Below are 21309 nucleotides of genomic sequence, written 5' to 3'. Positions count from 1 at the left end.
GAAAGGTTTGCTAATGGAAAGTAGCAAAACAAAGGAGCGAACGTATTAAACTTACTAGATAAAGGTCAATTAAGGCATCGTAAAAGAAATAATGAATAGAGCGAATTTCGTACACCACAGCCACTAGTCCCTCTTCTGAACTTCAAAGGTCAAACAAGGCTATCTAATGGAAACAGCTGAAATCCTCCGATATATTCCATAAATATTTCTCTCTTAAGATTTAACTCTGAAGACTGAGAAAGGTTTGCTAATGGAAAGTAGCAAAACAAAGGAGCGAACGTATTAAACTTACTAGATAAAGGTCAATTAAGGCATCGTAAAAGAAATAATGAATGGAGCGAATTTCGTACACCACAGCCACTAGTCCCTCTTCTGAACTTCAAAGGTCAAACAAGGCTATCTAATGGAAACAGCTGATATCCTCCGATATATTCCATCAGTATTCCAATACATGTTATTTATTTACCTCTCTCTTTCTTTTGAAATAGAAAGGTACAAATTTTGAAATTTGATTATTATTTTAAAAATTGCGTCCAAGTATAAGAATTCCTGAACTATTTTATATTATTTTAGTAAGTCATAGAAGTATACACTAATCTAGTTTAGTGAATATAATAATAAATATGTAGCTTCTAGAAATGACAATAGATTTTTCTAGTTTATGACAGATCAGCTTACAGAAATAAAGCTGTGACCGTGCTGCCACCTCTGTTTAGAATTCTGATCAAATAGATATTATAAAGATGCAATGAAATAAAGCTCGGACACTACTGTAATGTTAGTGAAATTAGCAGTATTTGTGCAATACATTATGCATTATGAAAAAATAATAAAAAACACAAGTATTCTAAATGTATTTCAAACACGTATTTTCATATAAACCATAGATATGACTGAACATTAATACAACTTCTGAAGAAATTTATTTCAGTATTATTCTTACATGTAATATTTTAGATTCAATACCTTCATGGGTTTAGCAGGATCAATTTAGCCTTACTTAAGAAGGGTACTTTAACAAATGAAATTTGTATATATATGATAACTGTTCAACCTATATACCCAAATTTTTAAAGTAATAAATATCAGAATATCACTCCGATGAGACGAATACTGCACATATTTATGAATTTGTCAGAAGCAAGAGATAGTTGTCAAAGTAACGAAACACGAATAATTATCGCTGCTGATGGGAAAGAAATATACAGGGTGGAGCAAAAGAAACAATATAGTTGTTTCATTCTGAACGTAGTTTAATTTCTAACTATTACTCTGAAATAAACAATAATTATTTAACTTTTTTTCTGACTAGCCCCCGTATAATACCAAAAATGCCAACTTTAGGGTACAAACAATGAAACAAGAAACTGTTGTTACTGGGTGGAATGTTTGGACTCAAAAATGTACTGGCGCTATTTTATGTTCTGTATTTTATTTTAATAACAAAATAAAATTAATAAAAGTAGAAAAGTAATTGTATATAATAAAATGACTGCAAAAAATATTTTTAAAATGTTTAACAGTTAAATGGACACATAAAAAACAAGAAACATCAAGTATCTGAATAGTGTCATCTATTCCAATAACATCATCTAGTATCAAAGGGATACAACTAAATAAAATATGTTTTAGAAAATTTTCACTGCGCAGTATCAAAGAGACAGTATGAAATGCTTTTAGTTTTTGTTTTGTTTTTTAATTTCGCGCAAAACTACACGAAGGCTATCTGCGCTAGCCGTCCCTAATTTAGCAGTGTAAGACTATATTGAAGGCAGCTAGTCACCACCACCCACCGCCAACTCTTGGGCTACTCTTTTACCAACGAATAGTGGGATTGACCTCAACATTATAACGCCCCCACGGCTGAAAGGGTGAGCATGTTTGGTGCGATGGGGATTCGAACCAGCGACCCTAGGATTATGAGTCGGATGCCGTAACCACCTGGCCATGCTGGGCCATTAGGGTAGGAGTCGCAAAAACTCCGGAGTCATTTCTTTGTCCTTACACGCTCGAGAAAGTCCGCTGTTCAGGTTCGATAGTTATAGTCTGCAGTTTTCTTGCTCTGTTACGATGCACGACGTGTTTAGAAGTCACGTGAAGTTTTCCTCATATATGTTTAATTGTAGACGGTAATGCGTTATTTCGCTTCTGATGACGCGAGGTGAATGTTGTTTTCATTTAAGTTTCAATTTCGCTTTTAATTTAAAGTTTCAGAAAATGAGAGATTAGTTGCTAAACTTATACCTTGTCTTAAAGTTACAGAAAACTTGTGATTACTTGTTGAAACTAATCGACGAAACTTCCTTCACAACCATCAGTAAATAAAAAAAAAATTAAAGCTCACTAGTTGACCTAAGATAACAAAGTGTAGGTCACCCTTCATTTATAATCTATGCATTTGTCTTTTAAGTTCTTAATGTGCAATGAAACTGTAGGTCGTTACTTGACCTTAAAAATAAGAAATGTTGAGGTCAGTTGCCAATCCTAATTTCACTATTGGTGCTCAGAAGATAACTATAATTATTTCTCTGTAATGGACAACAAAACTCGGTATAAAATACATGAGTTCGTACAAATATTTACAAATATTAAGTATTTATACACTGCTGGCCAAAATCTTAAGGCCAAGAGCATAAATAAAAAATATGCATTTTACGTTGTTAGACTCAATCACTTATTTGAGTTGAGCTTCGAAAGATGAAATAAAGAAAAGAGAAAATAAAAATAAAAACCTTTTTTAGCATTTAACAGGGAAAATTTAAACACTATGAAATTAGCCTAAATACTAGTCAAAAGTTTAAGACCATACCAAAAAGAAGTCCTAAACAAGGTAGAAAATGCCAAACAAGAGGTCTCAGTAATGAGTTGCACGGCCGTCATTGCGAATAACTTCTAACATTCGCTTTGGTTTGTTTGTTTTTGAATTTCGCACAAAGCTACTCGAGGGCTATCTGTGCTAGCCGTCCCTAATTTAGCAGTGTAAGATTAGAGGGAAGGCAGCTAGTCATCACCACCCACCACCAACTCTTGGGCTACTCTTTTACCAACGAATAGTGGGATTCACCGTCACATTATAACACCCCCACGGCTGAAAGGGCGAGCATGTTTGGCGCGACCGGGATGCGAACCCGCGACCCTCAGATTACGAGTCGCACGCCTTAACACGCTTGGCCATGCCCATTCGCTTTGGCATGGTCGATATAAGCGTTTGCAGAAGGCTGGCTGGAATGTTATTCCAAGTGGTGAAGATTGCTCCACGAAGATCATGCACTGTTTGGAAGTGACGTCCATTTCTATATACTTCCCTTGCCATTCACCCCAAAACATTTTCAATGGGGTTCAGTTTGGGCGAACACATGGGATAGTCCAAAAGAACCACGTTATTTGCCATGAAAAAGTCCTTTGTCCTGCGGTCATTGTGGATTGGAGCGTTGTCCTGCTGAAAGATCCAGCCATTTTCACACAAGCGAGGGTCTTCAGTCAACAAGGACGCTCTCTCCAACATGCCAATGTAGCCAGCTGCTGTTTGACGCCCCTGTTTTACCTGAAGCTCCATTGTTCCATGGAAGGAGAAATCACCCCAGATTATGATGGAATATCCTCTACTGTGTCATATAGAAAATATCTTCAGTGGAATATCCTTTTCGTGCCACTAACGTTGGTTGCCATCTGGATTATCCAGGTTAAATTTTTTCTCATCAGAGAACAAAACCTTCTTCCACTTTTCTACGTCCCATGTTTAGTTCTTCTCAGCAAAGGTTAACCAAGCTGTTTCGTGGTGTGGAAGGAGGCCTGGCCTTTGATGACGTTTATGGTTTTTAAAGCTTTCTCTCGTAGATGCCGTCTTATTGTTCTTGAGTTGCATTCTGCGTCCATAAGGGCTGGTGTCTTGCCGGACAACCCGTCGAATCCTCCTGCTCAACGCCGGCGAATACTTCTTGGGCCGACCACTTAAAATTCTCGTTCCGTATCCCTCAGGGTCTTTTAAGAAATTTGCAACAGCAGTTTTACTACGCCCAATCTCACCAGCGATGGTACGTTGAAAGAAACCTTGCGTTTGCAGCTTGCAATTCTGCCACGTTCAAACTCTGTCAACTTTTCAGCCTTTGCCATGTTTTACCCAATGTAACACAGGAGATGTCAGTGGGAGATGTTGACAACGCTAATGCTTGAACACAAATGACTAAATTTTGTTACGTGTTTACCGATTAAAGCTTCGTTTCAGTATGGTCTTAAACTTTTTACCAGCTAGTATCTAGGCTAATTTCATAGTGTTCACATTTTCCATATTGAATGCTATCAAGTGCTAAAAAATGTTTGGTTTTTTTCCCCTTTTCTCATTTTCATCTTTTGAAGCTCCACTCAAATAAGTGGTTGAGTCTAAGAACGCAAAATGCAATTTTTTTTCTTTATGTTTATTGGCCTTAAGATTTTGGCCAGCAATGTATTTTAATATTTAATGTTGTAAGTACATATTCACAATACTTGGTAAACTTTACTAATTATTTCAAGTCTTTTGTACAAAAATATCAAATTTCTTAATGATATATATTTTTACTAAAACTTTGTGAAAATTTCATGTCTGTTTTGTTACTAGCCCGAGTACGAAGTAATTTTAATGTCTTAATTAAAAAGCATTATTCGTCCCAAAAATCTCAAATATTATTTCTGTATTATTTAAAGCCTCCTAAGTACATTTCAGACGATTGTTTTCAGTAAAACTTTATACCGTTTTGTTATTTTCTCTACCCTAACTACAGGGTGTCTTTCAATTTTACCGATGTCTTAACCACCAAAAAATAATAATTATTATGAAATAAATATAAATTATACTCCTTTTTTGTTTTAGAATTATTGCAGATTATAACACGAAAACTCATTATATATATTTATACGTTTATTATACTGACCTTCCATTCCTGCCTGGCTAACAATACAAAAATTACAATGACACGGAACACAAGCACTCATGTTAGGGTATCCAATAATATAAAACTGAACTTTAGTCCTTACAAAACGACCTATCATGGCTGTATTTGAGTGGACGAGTATTTTGTAAAAATAGTCACATTTCAATTATAATATATTATATATATATAGATTATTGCTACTTACAAACACGTTCTTAAACTTATTTTTTTCTTAAAACGTAAAACAGTTAATGAAGAAGTAAAGCAAACAACTACCTCTTCTTGTTATACTCTTTGTACTTGGTTGTTGCTTCTCGGAACTTGCTAACCCATAAGAAATTTTGCACGAGGAGGATGTGAAACGAAATATTTTTTTTTTGTTGGTTTTATATACACATTTCAATAACTAAACAATCTTGTTTATCTTGAAATCCTGTTTCAATAGGACGAAATAGCACCCTAACACATGAAAATGGCTGAGAAGGCCACTAGGGGACATTTTGAGCTTTAAACTGGTTATTCATATACCCTACACACAGGAAAGTGTATATAAGGGACCGTCCGAAATTGGGAAGAGGTGAGCCGGGGGACACTGTGTTTGTTTCAATACATGAGAGATATCTCACCAAATAGAAAAGATAGATGATTCTTATTTTATTTTCTGGCTTGTTAATATCGGTAATTTGAGTTGCTTATTCGTACTACACAATAGATTTTGTATTTTGACACACAAACATCTAATTTCTACTAAGTGTTGCATTCAATGTGGCACGTGACTCTCAAACATTGATGTGTATGTGTTTTTGACACTTACTTTTTAAAGTAAAAATTTGAATAATTTATAATACTAAAACTTGTATTATATTTTACAACTTGATACTAAATTTATTGACATAAATTCATAAAATAGTTGATCAATAAAATTTTGAATCTAAGTCAACAAATACGATGACATAACCTTATGATCACTTATCATAGTTAGACAAAAAAAAATCTGAAATTCACTTGTCAACATTGAACAACAAAACCGCAATCGATCCTGATAGATTAAACCTTCGCTTTTTCTTATCTTCTGAACAGTAAGTCATAATTCTTTGTTTCTCTTAAACAAAAAATATCCCCACACACACCAACCATTTAATAACAAATAGCGACATTCACTTCTTTCACCAATAAAATTATTCCTATATTAGCAAAAACGCCCAACATGCTTGGAATCAGATTAATATATTTATTTCAACTGTAACTTTTTTATACAAAATTTTTATAACAATATAAAATAATTCTATTCAAAGACATGACAGTCTGTAAGTCAACTTGTCTTAGGCCTAACATTAGTTAAGCCTTTACTAAGTACGGCCTATATAAGATAAAGAAATAAATTAACACAGTAACTTTTGTACGTTTTGCTTTAGTTTAGTTAAGCCAAACTTTACCATACTTAATACTCTCAATAAACAAGCTTATAATGTTATTCTACAACCTAACATTAGCTCTTTTTTTAAAATCTCTGATAAGGTTTCAATATATTGTTGTACAAAATGTCTACTAAAGTACATTTACATCCGCCTTTTATTTTCATCTGTTGAAATTAAGTGCGCTCGCAGTTTTAAGACACAAAAATCGAGTATTATGGGCGTAAGCACGTGGGAAGGAATAAATCCCGTGTAGTTAGTAATTTCACGTAAATGTGGGGTATAATATCCTAATAGCAATTGGTGTCGGACCAAGTTACAGCAAGGTTAGAGATGGAATTATGCATTTGTTAACTTGACTACAAAGTAATCTTGTCATACCAACGGTATCTACTTAGTCAACAAACATTCGTGAATTTGACCTCTTCAACAGAATCCCGCTAATTCCTACCATTGCAAAATTATGTTTTTATCATTTCACAATGAAATATTTATGAACTTAAAAGTGCTAAAGACCCGCCAACATTGATGAAAGTTGTTTCAGTAAAAACATTATCTAGTCTACGTGACAAAATCACCTTTTAATCTGCACAGATGTTTTTACAATAAATATCATGTATATCCATAGAGTTTCTTGTTGTTGTTGTTTTTTGCATGAATCCAAAATACATCTATAACACTTAGCGAAAGAAGTATTTTCATGTAAAGTCGCCATGACCGATAACACCAGAATTCTTCTGGTGGTCAGCTTCAATCTTAACCCTCTGTAAAACACGGAGTCGTCCAAATAATGTTGACTTCCTGCTGAGAGGCGATTATCTCCTGGGTTTGGAGAGCACGACAACTGTGAGTTACAGAGCGGCAACATGTCTGAACCTTTGTGCATATAAATGGCTTACTCCTTCCGCAAGTGTACTTCAAGCCTACACGCAGGTGTTTAGTCATTACTGATCCTTTTACCTGGTTTATGTGTTTCCAACATAGCTAGAGGGTCTGGCCGAATATTTTACCTTGGAGATTTAATTAACGATACACAAATGACTTTTACTTAACTAACAGACAAAGATTAATTATACAATACTATGTAGAATAAACACTTTGTCCTCGAAAAAAGAAGAAAAAACTGAACAGCCAAAGAAGCAATAAACGTCTTCTAAGAAATTCTCATTGACTTCTATTTTTAAATTGTTATTTGAAAACGTTTCTCTGTGTTGCTGTGACAATTTAATACTTTTAATGTTGATGGCAGTAAATAACATAGGACTGTAAGTTATAAAATCCGTGTCAGTTTTAACTAATGGCGCTTGTAATTCTGTGCTTACTCCAAAGAAGTATTTATAAAACATCTATGAAAATATGTACATATTAATATATCACAACTACAGCTTAAGATAACGCTAAGAGAATTTCGGAAATAAATATAAAGTTCTAAGTAAAAAAAATATATAATAATTTTCCTATCAAGTGGATATTTCTACATATCTTTCGAAGAGCTTGGTCAAACTGATATAGGTTAATACATCAGTATATCAAAAGCTCTTAAGATCCATCTGAATAGATAAAATATTAACTTCATAAGAAATTCGCGAATGTTTGGAAAGATGAATTAGCAGGCTGCCGTGATTAATAAGAATATAGTATCTAATTTCCTCACTTGAAGACCTCAAAATAATTCTTGATTCATAAATAAATAATAATGTCAGAGGCTCGCAAAACGTATACAGAGATTAATTGATAAAACTATAAGAGAAGTTAGAAAGCTGTGTGAAAATATCAGCAAACATTTTTCCTAACAAACTTCTATAAAAATCTAGAAATATCTTTAACAGTAAAGTTCAATGGAAATCTAGCAATGTCTACGTATCGTGTCTAAAGAGAAGGTTGGAATGATTGTGCTCACACCCACAAACAGTGTTAGCAGAAATTTTGTTATACATCTTTTAGATTGATTAATAAATCCATTAGATAACGTTAATGAAATATAGGTAATTTAGTTAGTAACCTTGCCACTAAATATTCGAAAGATACATGAAATGATTAGCAAATAATTTAATCAAAGAATTTTTCAAATATTTCAAAGAACTTTCACGACGTTTCTTGAAAACTTCAGCAATATTAACCACAAAATACATTTTACCGACTCAGTACCTAATGCACTACTCACAAAGTACTGCAAAGATTTTATTTCTTTGGAAACCAAATAAGTGCAACAATAAACCAGTCACAATTCTTTAGTTTATGTACCACTTACGTTAAAGTTTAAACAATAATTTAAATATTAATTGTAATGAAATGAACAAGAACACAAAAAAAATAGAGAGAAATATCTCTTTGTTGTGTCCACCGCTGGGACAGCGGTAATTCTCCGGATTTACAAGACTAAAACCAGTGTTTCAATTCCTTTTGGTGGGCACAGCAGATATCCTGATATGGACTTTGCTATAAGAAAAAACACACACACTTTTTTGCTATTTTTCGTTTGTTAAATCCTGTATGATAAATGAATGATTTCATTAAATTAGAATTGACTTAAGTAAGAAATTAAACATTTTCTGGAATCTCTAATCTGTAGATTTATTTTATTTTGTAAAGTATTTTATTAAGTGGCTTTTGTTTAAACAATTATATATGTGGTTGATTTATGATTCGAAATGAAATTAATTTCATTTGTAAAATTATTAAACTAAACCATTTCATAACTAAAACAAAGATTTTGATGATTAACAAGAAAGTAGCATTAAAAAACAAAAAGACTTACAAAACATAAATATTTATTAGGCTAGCTAACCATCGTTTTGAAAAGCCACTAAACAAGTAAGACATATTCATAAAACTAAGTTATGCATTAATCATATCTTATTTAAGTTCTTTAGATATTTCCTTTTCCTTTCACATTTTAGAATTACTTCGATTTGATGTCTTTGATCCGAAACAGTTGAAATAAACCTGTAAAAACACATCAAGTTATTAGTAACAATATTGTGTTGAAAATAAGGTTATCTTTTCTGTACAGGGATATTTATATAAATAACTGGCTGGCAGAAATTCATGCAGATAAATAAGTTAGTCAAATTTATTCCTAAAACAAAAAGAGAAAAATTACACTTTGTTTTTGTATATATTAAAATAATAGTGTACTGACTCATATTTTTACATAGTGTTTTGAATTTATGTTCCCTGAGAATTTTGGTCTTATATTCGAAATGAGTTAAGTGAACAAAAACTATATTCTTACATTTATAATTTTATTTTTTATGATGTTTTCAATCCCAAAATAAAATTAGGTCTGAGAGACTTAAAAAGTGTTGCAAACCTAAATTACATTTAAATATTTTCGTTATGTTCGTGTGTAATATGTTTGCTTATTCGGTAAAGTTTAACATTTCCTTCGTTCTTCTATGTAATAATATCAGGAATAAAACAAACTGACTAATGATTTAATCACTTTAAAACTAGTCTTGGTCATCAATTTTTGTTAGGGTAGTTTTTATTGTGTTCTTTTGTAAATCAATATTAAAGTTTGAATTTATATAATAATGTTTTCCACGATAAATAAATCCATATGTCAGCATAGCTAAAATGAAAAATTCTAGTTCATTTTGTTTTTTGCGCAAAGCTACACGGGGTTATCTGCGCTAACCATCCTTAATTTAGCAGTGTAAGGCTAGAGGACAGACAGCTAGTCATCACCAACCGCTACCCAGTGGCTCAGCGGTATGTCTATGGACTTACAGCGCTAAAAGCCGGGTTTCGATACCCTTGGTGGGCAGAGCACAGATAGCCCATTGTGTAGCTTTGTGCTTACTTCAAAACAACAACATCATCACCACCCACCGTCAATTCTCGGGGTACTCTTTTATCAACGAATAGTAGGAGTGACTATCACATTATAACGTTCCCAATTCTGTAAATATCAAAATGTTAATAGTTAAAATTCATTAACAATGACAAGTTTTCTATGACTGTTTTTTTTTAACTTAAACACAACACAGCGTTTATAGACTTGATATATATATATTTTTAATTAAAATTAATACATTTTGATAAAGTTAAGTAAACAAAATCACAAGGAAGAACTGCATTCAAAACAGCAAATCCACACCTCTGAATAATTATGCTAGTTTATTATAAGTTAAAAACAAGCCGAAACAAAAATAAATTAAACAAAAACATTGTAATAATTGAAAAAATCCCATGATACAAATTATAATGTTGGATTATAAAATGTACTCTAGGTTTTCGGAATGACTGTGAAAGTAGAGCCCACATTGCTGACCGTTTATCAGACTTAACGTTCATTCGCTGTCTCACATAAGAAATAAAAGACTAGCATTAAAAATATTGAAACAGAAATTAGGAGAGCGAAATGTGGCTGCTCAAGCAGTGAAGGGTGATATAGATGTGAAATGTTATGGTCTTGAGTTCCCACAACTCGTTCTCCTAATTTCTATATCTATTGCTAGCCTTATATTTCTTATGTGAGACTGGCGAATGGAGGTTAATAATGATGGACGGTGTATCCCCAACTCAATGTGAGTCCTACTTCCGTCATCACTTCCAAACCCTAGGGTACATTTTATCATCCCACATTATAGTTTGTACCCTGGGATCTTTTCAACTGGTGCAGTGTTTTTTGCTTACTTTATTTTTGTTTCAGCTTGTTTGTTTTTTTACAATTATAACAAAGTAGTATACATGTATACACTTCTCTCATCACGCCACTATTGTTACTATTTCTTTCGGAAAGATTTTCTCTTAGACCTACACCAGTGAACCATGGAGATCTAACTCATCTTTACAAATAAAAAGTTTACTACATTTTTATTTAATTCAAATTTCGAATGCTCTTGTGGCTGCTTTGTTTTAGATTTAGTATTTTAAACTTTTAAAATGAGAAAACTCGTGTATGTCAGCTACAAACTTTCGTCTTCGCTCCCTTAAACTGCAGACAAGATTTTGATTTTTTTTAAGTTACTGAACAATAATAAATTAGAATTATTGCTCAGAAACACGAATATTTATGAAGTGCTAACTTCATAGGCTCCATGTACTTCTATCAAATATTCACACATCTTGCTCTCTCTCTCTGTATGGGTATTTGGGTATTGATGTTTATCTACCCAGGAGGGTCAGGTTTCGTTAATCTCTTCCTCCTTCCTTCAAATTTTGGTTTTACAACTGTCAAGTGTATTTATATATGGTCAGAGTTACCCGCACTTACTCAGACACTTTTCAGGGCAATATCCAGGCACAATATACACACACACTTAGTACAAATAAAACATTTCTTTTATGTTTCCATAGATTATTTGCACTTTCATCAGCTGGGTATTAACTATAAAACGTTTACATAAAAAATCCTTTCAGTGTTTTGTAATTAATCCCTAATCTAACGTGGAGTCTAGTTAATAGGTGACCTTTTTTTTCTTCTTTTCTTTTATTCATTTATTTAGAAAATATATATTCACTGGGGAAAGGTGCTTAGGTCTATCATCATCATGTAAACAATACCTGTCAAGTTCGCTTATCAGTTCATTTTTTCTTCAATTTTTGTCAAAATAGTTTATTGTACTGTGTAGGAGTCTATCTGCTATTGTTTCTACGTGTGAGTATTTATGCATAAATTCAGATGCTGTTGTTCTGGGTACTTTATAAGCTGTTGTGAGTAATGTATTTTGTATCGTTTGTAATTTTGTTTGAAGTAGTTTTTTGCTTACATTTATCCATGCAGGGGCTGCATAGTCAATGACGGGTCTAATGTATGTTTTATATATTTTTATGATGTTGTCTGCCGCAGTTCCACTGTTTTTGCCAGTTAGACTCCCAGCATAGTTTGTTCTTCTCCACATTTTTGTTCTAATATTATTTATGTGGTTTACCCACGTAAGTTTTGAGTCAAGCGTAAATCCTAAGAATTTTGCTGATGTAGTAGTCTGGAGTAGTTCTCTGTTCATATAGATCTGTAGTTGTGCTTTTTCATGTTTAGTTAACTTAGTGAATACTGCTAGTTGTGTTTATTTTGATTCTATATTTTTGGCAATATTCACTTATTCTATTTAATTGTGGTACATCTTGCTCTTGTTTGCTTGTTTTGTTTTTTGAATTTCACACAAAGCTACTCAATGGTTATTTACGCTAGCCGTCCCTAATTTTTTCTATAACTCACGGAGTTGACAAAAGAGATAAGACAGGTGAATCAGTATATAATGTGTATTGCATTATATCCAAATTAAGAAAATTATGCAATAACATGAAATATAATTTTTTGAAGCTTGTCCACATAATAACATATTGAAGTATAACTTGGGTAGCATTCTATTTAATTTATCAGTCCAGTAATAATTCAATGTACATGTTCTATGGAACTCAAAAGCAGAGACTTAAAATCTATATAACGGTTGATTAAAATTTTGCAAGATATAATTACATGTAAAATTATCGGTTTTTATCAGTTTTTCTGTAATGTTTTTAATCTAATCTTATATAATGAATTTTTAATGTTAAATTTCAGATGAGGAACTTTATACCGTACTCAGTTGTGCTCTTGGTAACAAATGTCCTTATTGCCTTGAATAAATTCAGTTGAACTATTGATGAAATACTCTGTTACTTTAAGGATATATTTGATTGATAGATACGTTTGTTTGTTTTTTTCTCTTTAGTTGTTGTGTAAAGAACTGTTTCTGATATTTTAGGCGAATTCGTTCACCTTCAGTTGAACATTTGACGAAAGTTATTGTTACGTTAAATATATTTTGCTTGGTAAACGAAACATTTTGCCGTCTACAGTTCCACTTATGACGAGATATGTTTGTGTTACTCTAAGAAATTATTTTACATTTGTGCATCTTTCAAGAACTGTATTTGATTAGGTGGACAAGTCTTTTTATAATTACTTTTATGACTAAAAACGTTCATTTTTCTCTGAAGAGTTAATGAGTGTTAATGTTGATGAGAGCTATTATAATGTCCTGAAGAAGGTTGTATTTATGTCTACCTCTTTTTGTATTCCTCACATGTTTGTTTGATCTTATCGTAGATGGATTGAATCTTCTGCCTTCTTTCGTTCTTCTGAAAAGGACTGCTTATGTTACTTTGAGGAGTTCTTCGGTTTTGCTATACTGGGAGCTATTATATTATCCTGAAGAAATTTGTACTTAATGTACCACTGTCTGTGTTGCTCTGAAGTGTTTTTATCAGGTGAATTGAATATTCTGCTTTCAACCGTGCTTCTGAAAAGTATTGTTTGTTCTTTGAGAGGCGTCATTTTCAGCTTCACTTTTGATAAAAACTACTTATCTTTTTCTTTTTTTAAGAGGGTTTTTTTCTGAACTGAGCTGTTTGTGCAACTCTGATATGTTTTACTTCAGCTACTATCAGTGAGAAGTGTATATCGGTCTATTTTACTTTCGTTTGTGTGTGTGTGTGCAAAGCCACATCGGACTATCTGCTGTGCCCCTACTTTTAGCGTTGTAAATCCGAAGAATTACCGCTGTCCCACTGAGAAGACTTTCTTTTTGTTAATGTTGTTGTTTTATTTTTCATCTTCGGCGGGTAATGCAACAACGGAACTGTCTTTGCAATAGCCAGATGTTATAAATATGAAAATCCCAGCTAAAACCTTGCAAGTTTATGCTTGTGGCTTAAATCAATCGAGCAGAGTTAGTCAAATAATCTTACCGGTAAAATTTTAAATAAAAAAGAATGTTCCTAGTAACTACAGTAGATTTCACACAGCATGACAATATTTTTTCCATGTGAATGTAGCGAGTCATGTAAATAACTCACTTAAACAAAACGTTATTAGCTTTTTTCCTTCTAATGAGACCTATCCTGTGATATACAAATTATATTATGTATTTAAAAAACACCTTTTAATAAGATTAGTATATCCAATGAGACATTTAATAACTTTTTCTTGCTAAGTATTAATAAGTTTAAAGTTTATAACAAAAATTCTCATATTTTTGTTTCAATTAACTTATTAGAATATTAATATTTTTCTTATATAGGAGATAAAGTTGAATATCTATATAACGAAAAGTATTTTTACAAATGAACATGTATATATTTTTTATATTGCTTGTTTAATCCATTAATTAATCGATAATTGTTCTTGTACACAGGGTAGTAATATATAGAAAGTCTTTCTAAGGATGATAATGAGGTGCTATTTATGGTAGAAATATTGACATCTTTACCACCACTGATCCTTCTAAAACTAAAGCTGTAATTTTCTTTACGTAGACTAATAAGAACTGGGTTTTGATACCCGCGGTAGATACAGCACAGATAGCCTGTTGTATATCTTTGTTGTTAACTACAAACAAGCAAGCATAAAGTGTTCGTTTTATTGATTTAAGAAAATTATGATTCATTTGTAATAGTTTATATATAAAAATCTACTATTTTATAATTTCTATAGAAAAATAAACTACTAATGTTTTTGATTCAATCTCTGAAAAGTTAGATGAGGTCATCCATTTTGAAGATCTACACAAACATTTTCAAAGAAACGTCTATACTGGCAGATAATAAACAAAACAAATATCATATAAACACTATTGCTAACGAGTTATGGTATGTCGAACGAAAAATATCCGAGGTTACAACTTGTGGAGAGACGATTAAATAGCCATTTAGAATGAGAAAAATAGCAATCAGCATTGTCCGTAAGAGAGAACCATCCCTACTACAATAGGGGTAACACGAGATCAAGATACTGATCTCCAATTTTCTGGCCTCCCTAGTAACACTAATAGGATTAGGCATTTCCCTCCCCTCACACCTTATAAATAGGAGGCGTGGAATTACTTCAATCAACTATATTGTTTGAGTTGGCAGGTGTGTTTTTTCTTTCATAGGTTGAGTGTTGATAGTGCTAAGAATAACTTACCTGCACCAAACCTGATTCCTTTACAATTGATGTGGTCAACGTCAAATGAGTTAATCTCTCACAGGTTACGTATATATTATTAGGCGAAATGCCCCGTTGTCAGTAAATATTGCGGATATGTTATCTTTAGCATGTTATTATACACATATTCTTTTTAATTTTCAATCGTACATTTTCAGAATTTCATCCGATTTATAGTTATGCACAGATTAATTAAAAGTATTTGTTAATTTGATAATTAAGAAGGACCATAAAAATTAAAATTGTATAATAAAATATGATGTAGAAATACACAAACATAAACACATTATATCCAAAATGTTGTGACATTCCTAACCTGCCAATCTACCCATGTAACTAAGTCATGATAGTTACTGGCGGATAATTGAAATCAAAAAGGTGTTTGGTGTTTCAATGATGTTTGCTAAGTATTATATATCTACTATGTTGGACAAAAAACAACGACTTTAAAATAACCCAATTTCTCGAAAACAGCTAGATTTGCTGTCATCGATAATTATGAATTAAATAAGTAAATTAATTTGGATTTCAGTTTAAAGCGTAAAAGGAACTTAAGATACCAGTTTTGTGTTTTGCATAAACTATCAGCAAACAGTTGATATAATTAACACTATGATACACGGTAATATTCTTGTAATTAAAACAAGTGTAAAACAGAAGATATTCTGTTCTTATGTAAATTAACTTACTGATACATAAAACTTTAACGAACACAACAATAACAATATATGAAATAAACGAATTTCATTTGAAACGCTGATCATCTTAACCCACGTGTTTGTTAAGTGTTCAAAAGCCCCACTTATAGACGTTTTCTTGTGGTTACATAGCGGAAACATGACTTGCGGAGACATGACTTGCTTCAGTGGCTTTATTAAAAACAAAACACTTCATCACTTCAATAATTTTTAAATACGTAACTCTGAACTAAAATTTCTGAAAATGGGCAGTGGGAAGAAAGGGAACGTTTCGTTATGATGTAACATGTGCAGATTTCTTTTAATTCTTAAACTAAAATAATCTCCTAACAATACATAGAAGGCAAGGCAATTCTACGAATTATCAAACTTGATATAAAGAAATGGCTGTCAAAGGAGTATTTTTTTTCGAAGCCATTTTCTTTAACAATAAATATCACAAGTATACAACAATCACAAGTGAAAGTCATTCGACATTTAAGTTCATATTTAACCAATGAAATACTATAGAACAGGTAGGAGGTAAAAGAAAAATGTGTGTGATTACCCATGCTAGGAACAATTTAACTGTAGAATGTTGTAGTTAAGAGACCCCAAGGTAGTTATGAAAAAAAAATGCAATTTAGAAAATCGCTAAGTTAGATCTCAGGTGGCGTTCCACAAAAATATTCAAAGTGTTCAACAAATAATGGTGATTCTATTTCGTTTCTTATTGTAATCTTTGTTTCATTTGACTTTTCTGACGGGCGCCTTTGAAAACTCTACCCTATCAGAGCTTTGCCGAATGCTTTATGCATCGTTGTGGCAAGCGTGTACCGTAAACCACGCACACGTTCAGATAATTAGGGAATAAAAAAATAAAACACTACCGGAAAAGCAAGAAAAAGTTTTCTCCACAACCTGTGACGCAGTTTCTGAAGTCGACTGAAACCAGGCTGAACCAAGATCGGCAGCGGTTCACGAAACCACCGACCAGCAGCAATAGTTTTATTTTGAGAAACTACATTATACAATGCCCTTTAGCGGTTAGCCACGTGGAACCGAAGCAAACTGACGCGCGCCAGAAAAACCAAGCAGTGGTTACACAGGAGCGATAGTAGAATTCAGTAACCGTTCAGAAAACAGACAGATGAGAGTAATTGCGCCGTCCCACACGCACAGATCCTTTGGGTTAATGATCACCATTACTTACACAGTGTTCATGGTTCGATGCGTCATCTTTACCGACGAGGAAATATCTTTCAAGAAGTATACCGTTCGAGCATAAGAAATACAAGAAAAAAAAAGACACCTATTGAAATAATAAAATCATTACACTTATCATTATTCAAAGTATTTCAGTGCCTAATCGACAGTCTAATTTAAGCATGGGCACTGCTGATAAAAGAAACAAACAACAACAATAAACTAGAACTCCCGCTGGCAGTAGTCCTTGAAAACATTTTACTTGAGATATTTTACTCGTAAAATTTTGCGAATTTTTCTTCATCGTGTTTTAAAGATTTCATTTGAAAGATTTTTAAGAATTATAGTTCAGGATAATTAGAGGACTGAAAAGGAAAAAGATGGAATAATAATTTCTTCATGATAATGTTCTTCATCAATATATATATTGTTTAATTGTAATCTGAGAACAGACATTTTATTTTTCTGATTGCACCGTTCCGTTGATTAATATTTCAAGATTTGTATCCTTGATTTACTTAAAGTTCCACTGAATAAATACTTGTTTTCTCAGGTTGCTATGAAAAGTAAAGTACAGCTTTTATGGTGATTAAAAAAAAAATGTTGTTCGTAACGATGCTGAGCTATAGCTAAATATTTCTTATATTGAAATTTTGAGTATTTCCTTTTAAAAATCATTTTCTGATTACTAAAACAATAGGCCCGGCATGGCCAGGTTGCTAAAACACTCGACTCGTAATCCGTGGGTTCGAATCCTCATCACATCAAAGATGCTCGCCCTTTCAGCCATGGGTGTGTTATAATGTGATGGTCAATCCTCCTATTCGTTGATAAAAGAGTAGCCCAAGAGTTGGCGGTGGATGGTAATGACTAGCTGCCTTCTCTCTAGTTTTACACTGTTAAATTAGGGACGGCTAGTGTAGATAGTCCTCGTGTAGCTTTACGCGAAATTCAAAACAAACCAAACTAAAAAAACAACAGTAATATGGAATTAAATACTATTATATCTTAAGAATTAAAGATGAATATTTCGGTTTCATGAATGTTTACTATCAGAATTTATCAAGTATAAGATACTAGGGAGGAAGGAAGAACAAACATTTTTAATAACAGTTTCCGAGAAGGAAGTATTTTGATAAAACGGAAAGATATTTAAAGTAATAATTTAAATAATCAAACATGTTTCGCATTCGAAACTTTATTTAAAAGGTTTTTTTTGTTATGTAAAGCACTTCAAAGGTTTTTATATTTATTTTTGTCTTTTTGTTATCCCGAAGCCATTTACGATCGTTGAAGCACCTTATTTTGTAATAAATCATCGGTGGTTCTTGGTCATCTACACCAGGTGGCACTCATTTCTTCTCCATGGTACCAGCGTCAAAAGTACTCATGCATCACACTGAACGAAAATACCTTTGTATGGGAGTATTTTAAGAAGAAATAACCAATGTAAAGTGATTTACAGTGTAGCCCAAACTCCAGCGATGTGCTAATTCTGTAAAAATACAGATTTTATTAGAGTTACCGTTAAAATTAACCATTATAAGTAATTAATCATTTATTCTATGAATGAAATGCGTTGCCATAACATGTAATTATAGATACATTATCAAACAATATTCTTCGTATGCGAAATTTTTTGACAGCTCATGAATGGAAAAGAAATAGTTCCAGATAAAAGGATTTTGATTCAGTAATTATATTTTTATTCATAAAACAAACTTATTTAAAGTTCATCTAGAGCATAAAAGTGAAAAGTATCACCACTCTATGCCAGTATTAACAGTATTTTTAATTATAAAGTCCATAGATTGAATTTTTTCAAAACGAAAACAAGATAACGCTTTTGTTTGTTTGCTTTGTTTTTGAATTTCGCGCATAGCTACTCGAGGGCTATCTACGCTAGGCGTCCCTAATTTAGCAGTGTAAGACTAGAGTGAAGGCAACTAGTTATTACCACCCACCGCCAACTGTTGGGCTACTTTTTTACCAACGAATAGTGGGATTGACCGTAACATTATAACGCCCCCACAGCTGAAAGGGCGAGCATGTTTGGTGCGCCGGGAATGTGAACCCGCGACCTTCAGATTACGAGTCGAGCGCTCAAACCATCTGGCCATGTCGGGCCTAACGCTTTTGTATTGTAGCCAGTAACACCGTAATGATGCTATAGCCTTATGAAACACACGACTTATTGCTTGAAACTATAAAGAACAAATGTTTAGAAATGAAACAGCTGTTTTCATGTTAGAATTGAAGCCGGGAAGTCAACTTATATTTTGTTCACAATGTATCAGCCATTCAACCTCAAGAAGTTTCACATTCTTTTTACCTTAAGTCAACGCAATACAGTAATAATTCACTATATTAATAGCAAACTAATAAAAAGATTGACTATGTTTTGATCTGTAGACTTTTACCATGAAGTTTGCAAGGATATTATACCAAAAAACGCATTAGGCTTCTATAGCTTGATTTACGAGCAAAAAGTCCTAAACTTGATATGTTACATATGATATCCACATTGAGACTTACTTACAGTAATTTTAGCAGCAATTACATAAATAACGACAGTATTGATGTTTCCGACTTTTTTATATGTTTCTGGGAAACGTCTATAAAGAAACTTAATGAAATAGTCTTTAATAACAACTTCAATAGGCGGTACAGGTTGGGCTAGAAATATTCTGATTTTTTAAAGACTTGCTTATGAGGTTTAAATCATGATACAACTAACAATTGTTAAGTATTGTAGATTTACTTATGTTTAAAAGGGTATTACATCTATAAACGCTATGATCTAGTCAGTTAGGACACAGATGAAGTTTAAAAAAAGTTTTGTATTTTTATATCCTGGAAGGTTCCAAAGACCTATCTTTCTATCTAATACAGTTTAGCAGATGAAGAAAGATAAAAATCATTCAAACAAGTTTAATATCTAGTATTAGATGAACTTCTGTGTGCCATGAGAACAGATGAGCTTCCCTGTAAAATGGTGAAACGTTAAATTACAACTTACAAAGTTAACTGGTTTCACTAATGGCAGATATGATAAGGTGTGATATGTTTACTTGTCACTGTTCGTTAAGCCTTGAAGCTGCAGACACGTAGTTCTTAACCATAATCTTCCAAAATCGTATAGTTATAATAAGCATTTTAAAATACTTAGTTGTCATAAATAATAATCTTACAGTCTAATTTTGTCACATAAAAATGTCAGATTCACTTGTTACTTTTATCCAAGACCTTGTCTCAGGCATCACCACACAGGTTTAAGTTTTTAAAACAGAATCAGTGCATTATGGCAAAACCTAAAGGTTACGTGCATCAGGAAGTTCTGATAGCCTAAGAATCATTCAATATTTTATAATTATTTCATAACCAAATATTTCATTATATAGTAAGTGAAGAAACTTGATCAATGGAAAACTAACACTCTTAACCTCACAGTTATTTTATCTTTTATATATATATTTAACTAATGATCCCCTCTTGATAAATAAAACCATGCGACTCCTAGCATTTCAAACTACAGTGCATTATTTGAAATACACGACTGATTTGGAGAAATACGGTTTTACTTCTTTCTGTAAAAAAATACCATTTTATATACACATTTAGATATATTCATTACAAATTGTTAAAGTGTTAATGCAAATCACTGACGGATCCAGAAGAGATTCCAGGGGACCTGCCACTCCTTTGGTGACAATAAAAAAAAAATTATGTGCAAATATAATTTTTTGTGTTTGTAAATTTATCATGACCATCTTTGGTTTGAATTCATTTGGTTATCTAATTTTTTCAGCCATATGCAAACGTATGCTAAATAGAGGAGAGAAGGCTAATGAAGCCAATATAACCCCCGAACCACTCACTACCTTTAAGCGCTCGTGGATCCTTTCGAGTTGTGTACCCCTCTCCTTTCGATGAACTCTGAACCCGCCACTGCATATACTTCAGTACGTTTGTAACAAAACAAATAATTTAGTTTCCTAGGTAAACGTAAAAATAAAATTTAAATTATTAGTATTATATTGATATGTAGACTTCATAACAGATAGGTAGACACGAATTATGAACAAATAGCAGAAATTAATTAAAGTGAGATATTAAATGTTCAGCTGTAATAGACAGTGGTAACAAATACTATTGGCGGCAACCAAAAAGAAAATAATTACATA

General features: G+C 32.6%; 1 protein-coding gene across 2 annotated transcripts in view; it reads right to left on the bottom strand.

Moving 5' to 3' along the window:
• Window positions 1-8493: 8493 nt before the first annotated feature.
• The window catches only part of LOC143226010 (apicoplast pyruvate carrier 1-like), a 74482-nt gene continuing 61666 nt past the window's right edge, over window positions 8494-21309 (bottom strand). The window contains exon 12 of one of the 2 annotated variants that reach the window (XM_076456375.1): window positions 8494-8764. The gene's annotated coding sequence lies outside the window, so the exon portion shown is untranslated. Of the gene's footprint in view, window positions 8765-18559; window positions 18621-21309 lie in introns of those variants that run through there. The other variant, XM_076456374.1, reaches the window with a different exon arrangement.

The sequence above is a fragment of the Tachypleus tridentatus genome, chromosome 9, assembly GCF_004210375.1.
Source record: "Tachypleus tridentatus isolate NWPU-2018 chromosome 9, ASM421037v1, whole genome shotgun sequence".
NCBI classification, from domain to species: domain Eukaryota; kingdom Metazoa; phylum Arthropoda; class Merostomata; order Xiphosura; family Limulidae; genus Tachypleus; species Tachypleus tridentatus.
This window is presented reverse-complemented; position numbering and strand designations above follow the sequence as displayed.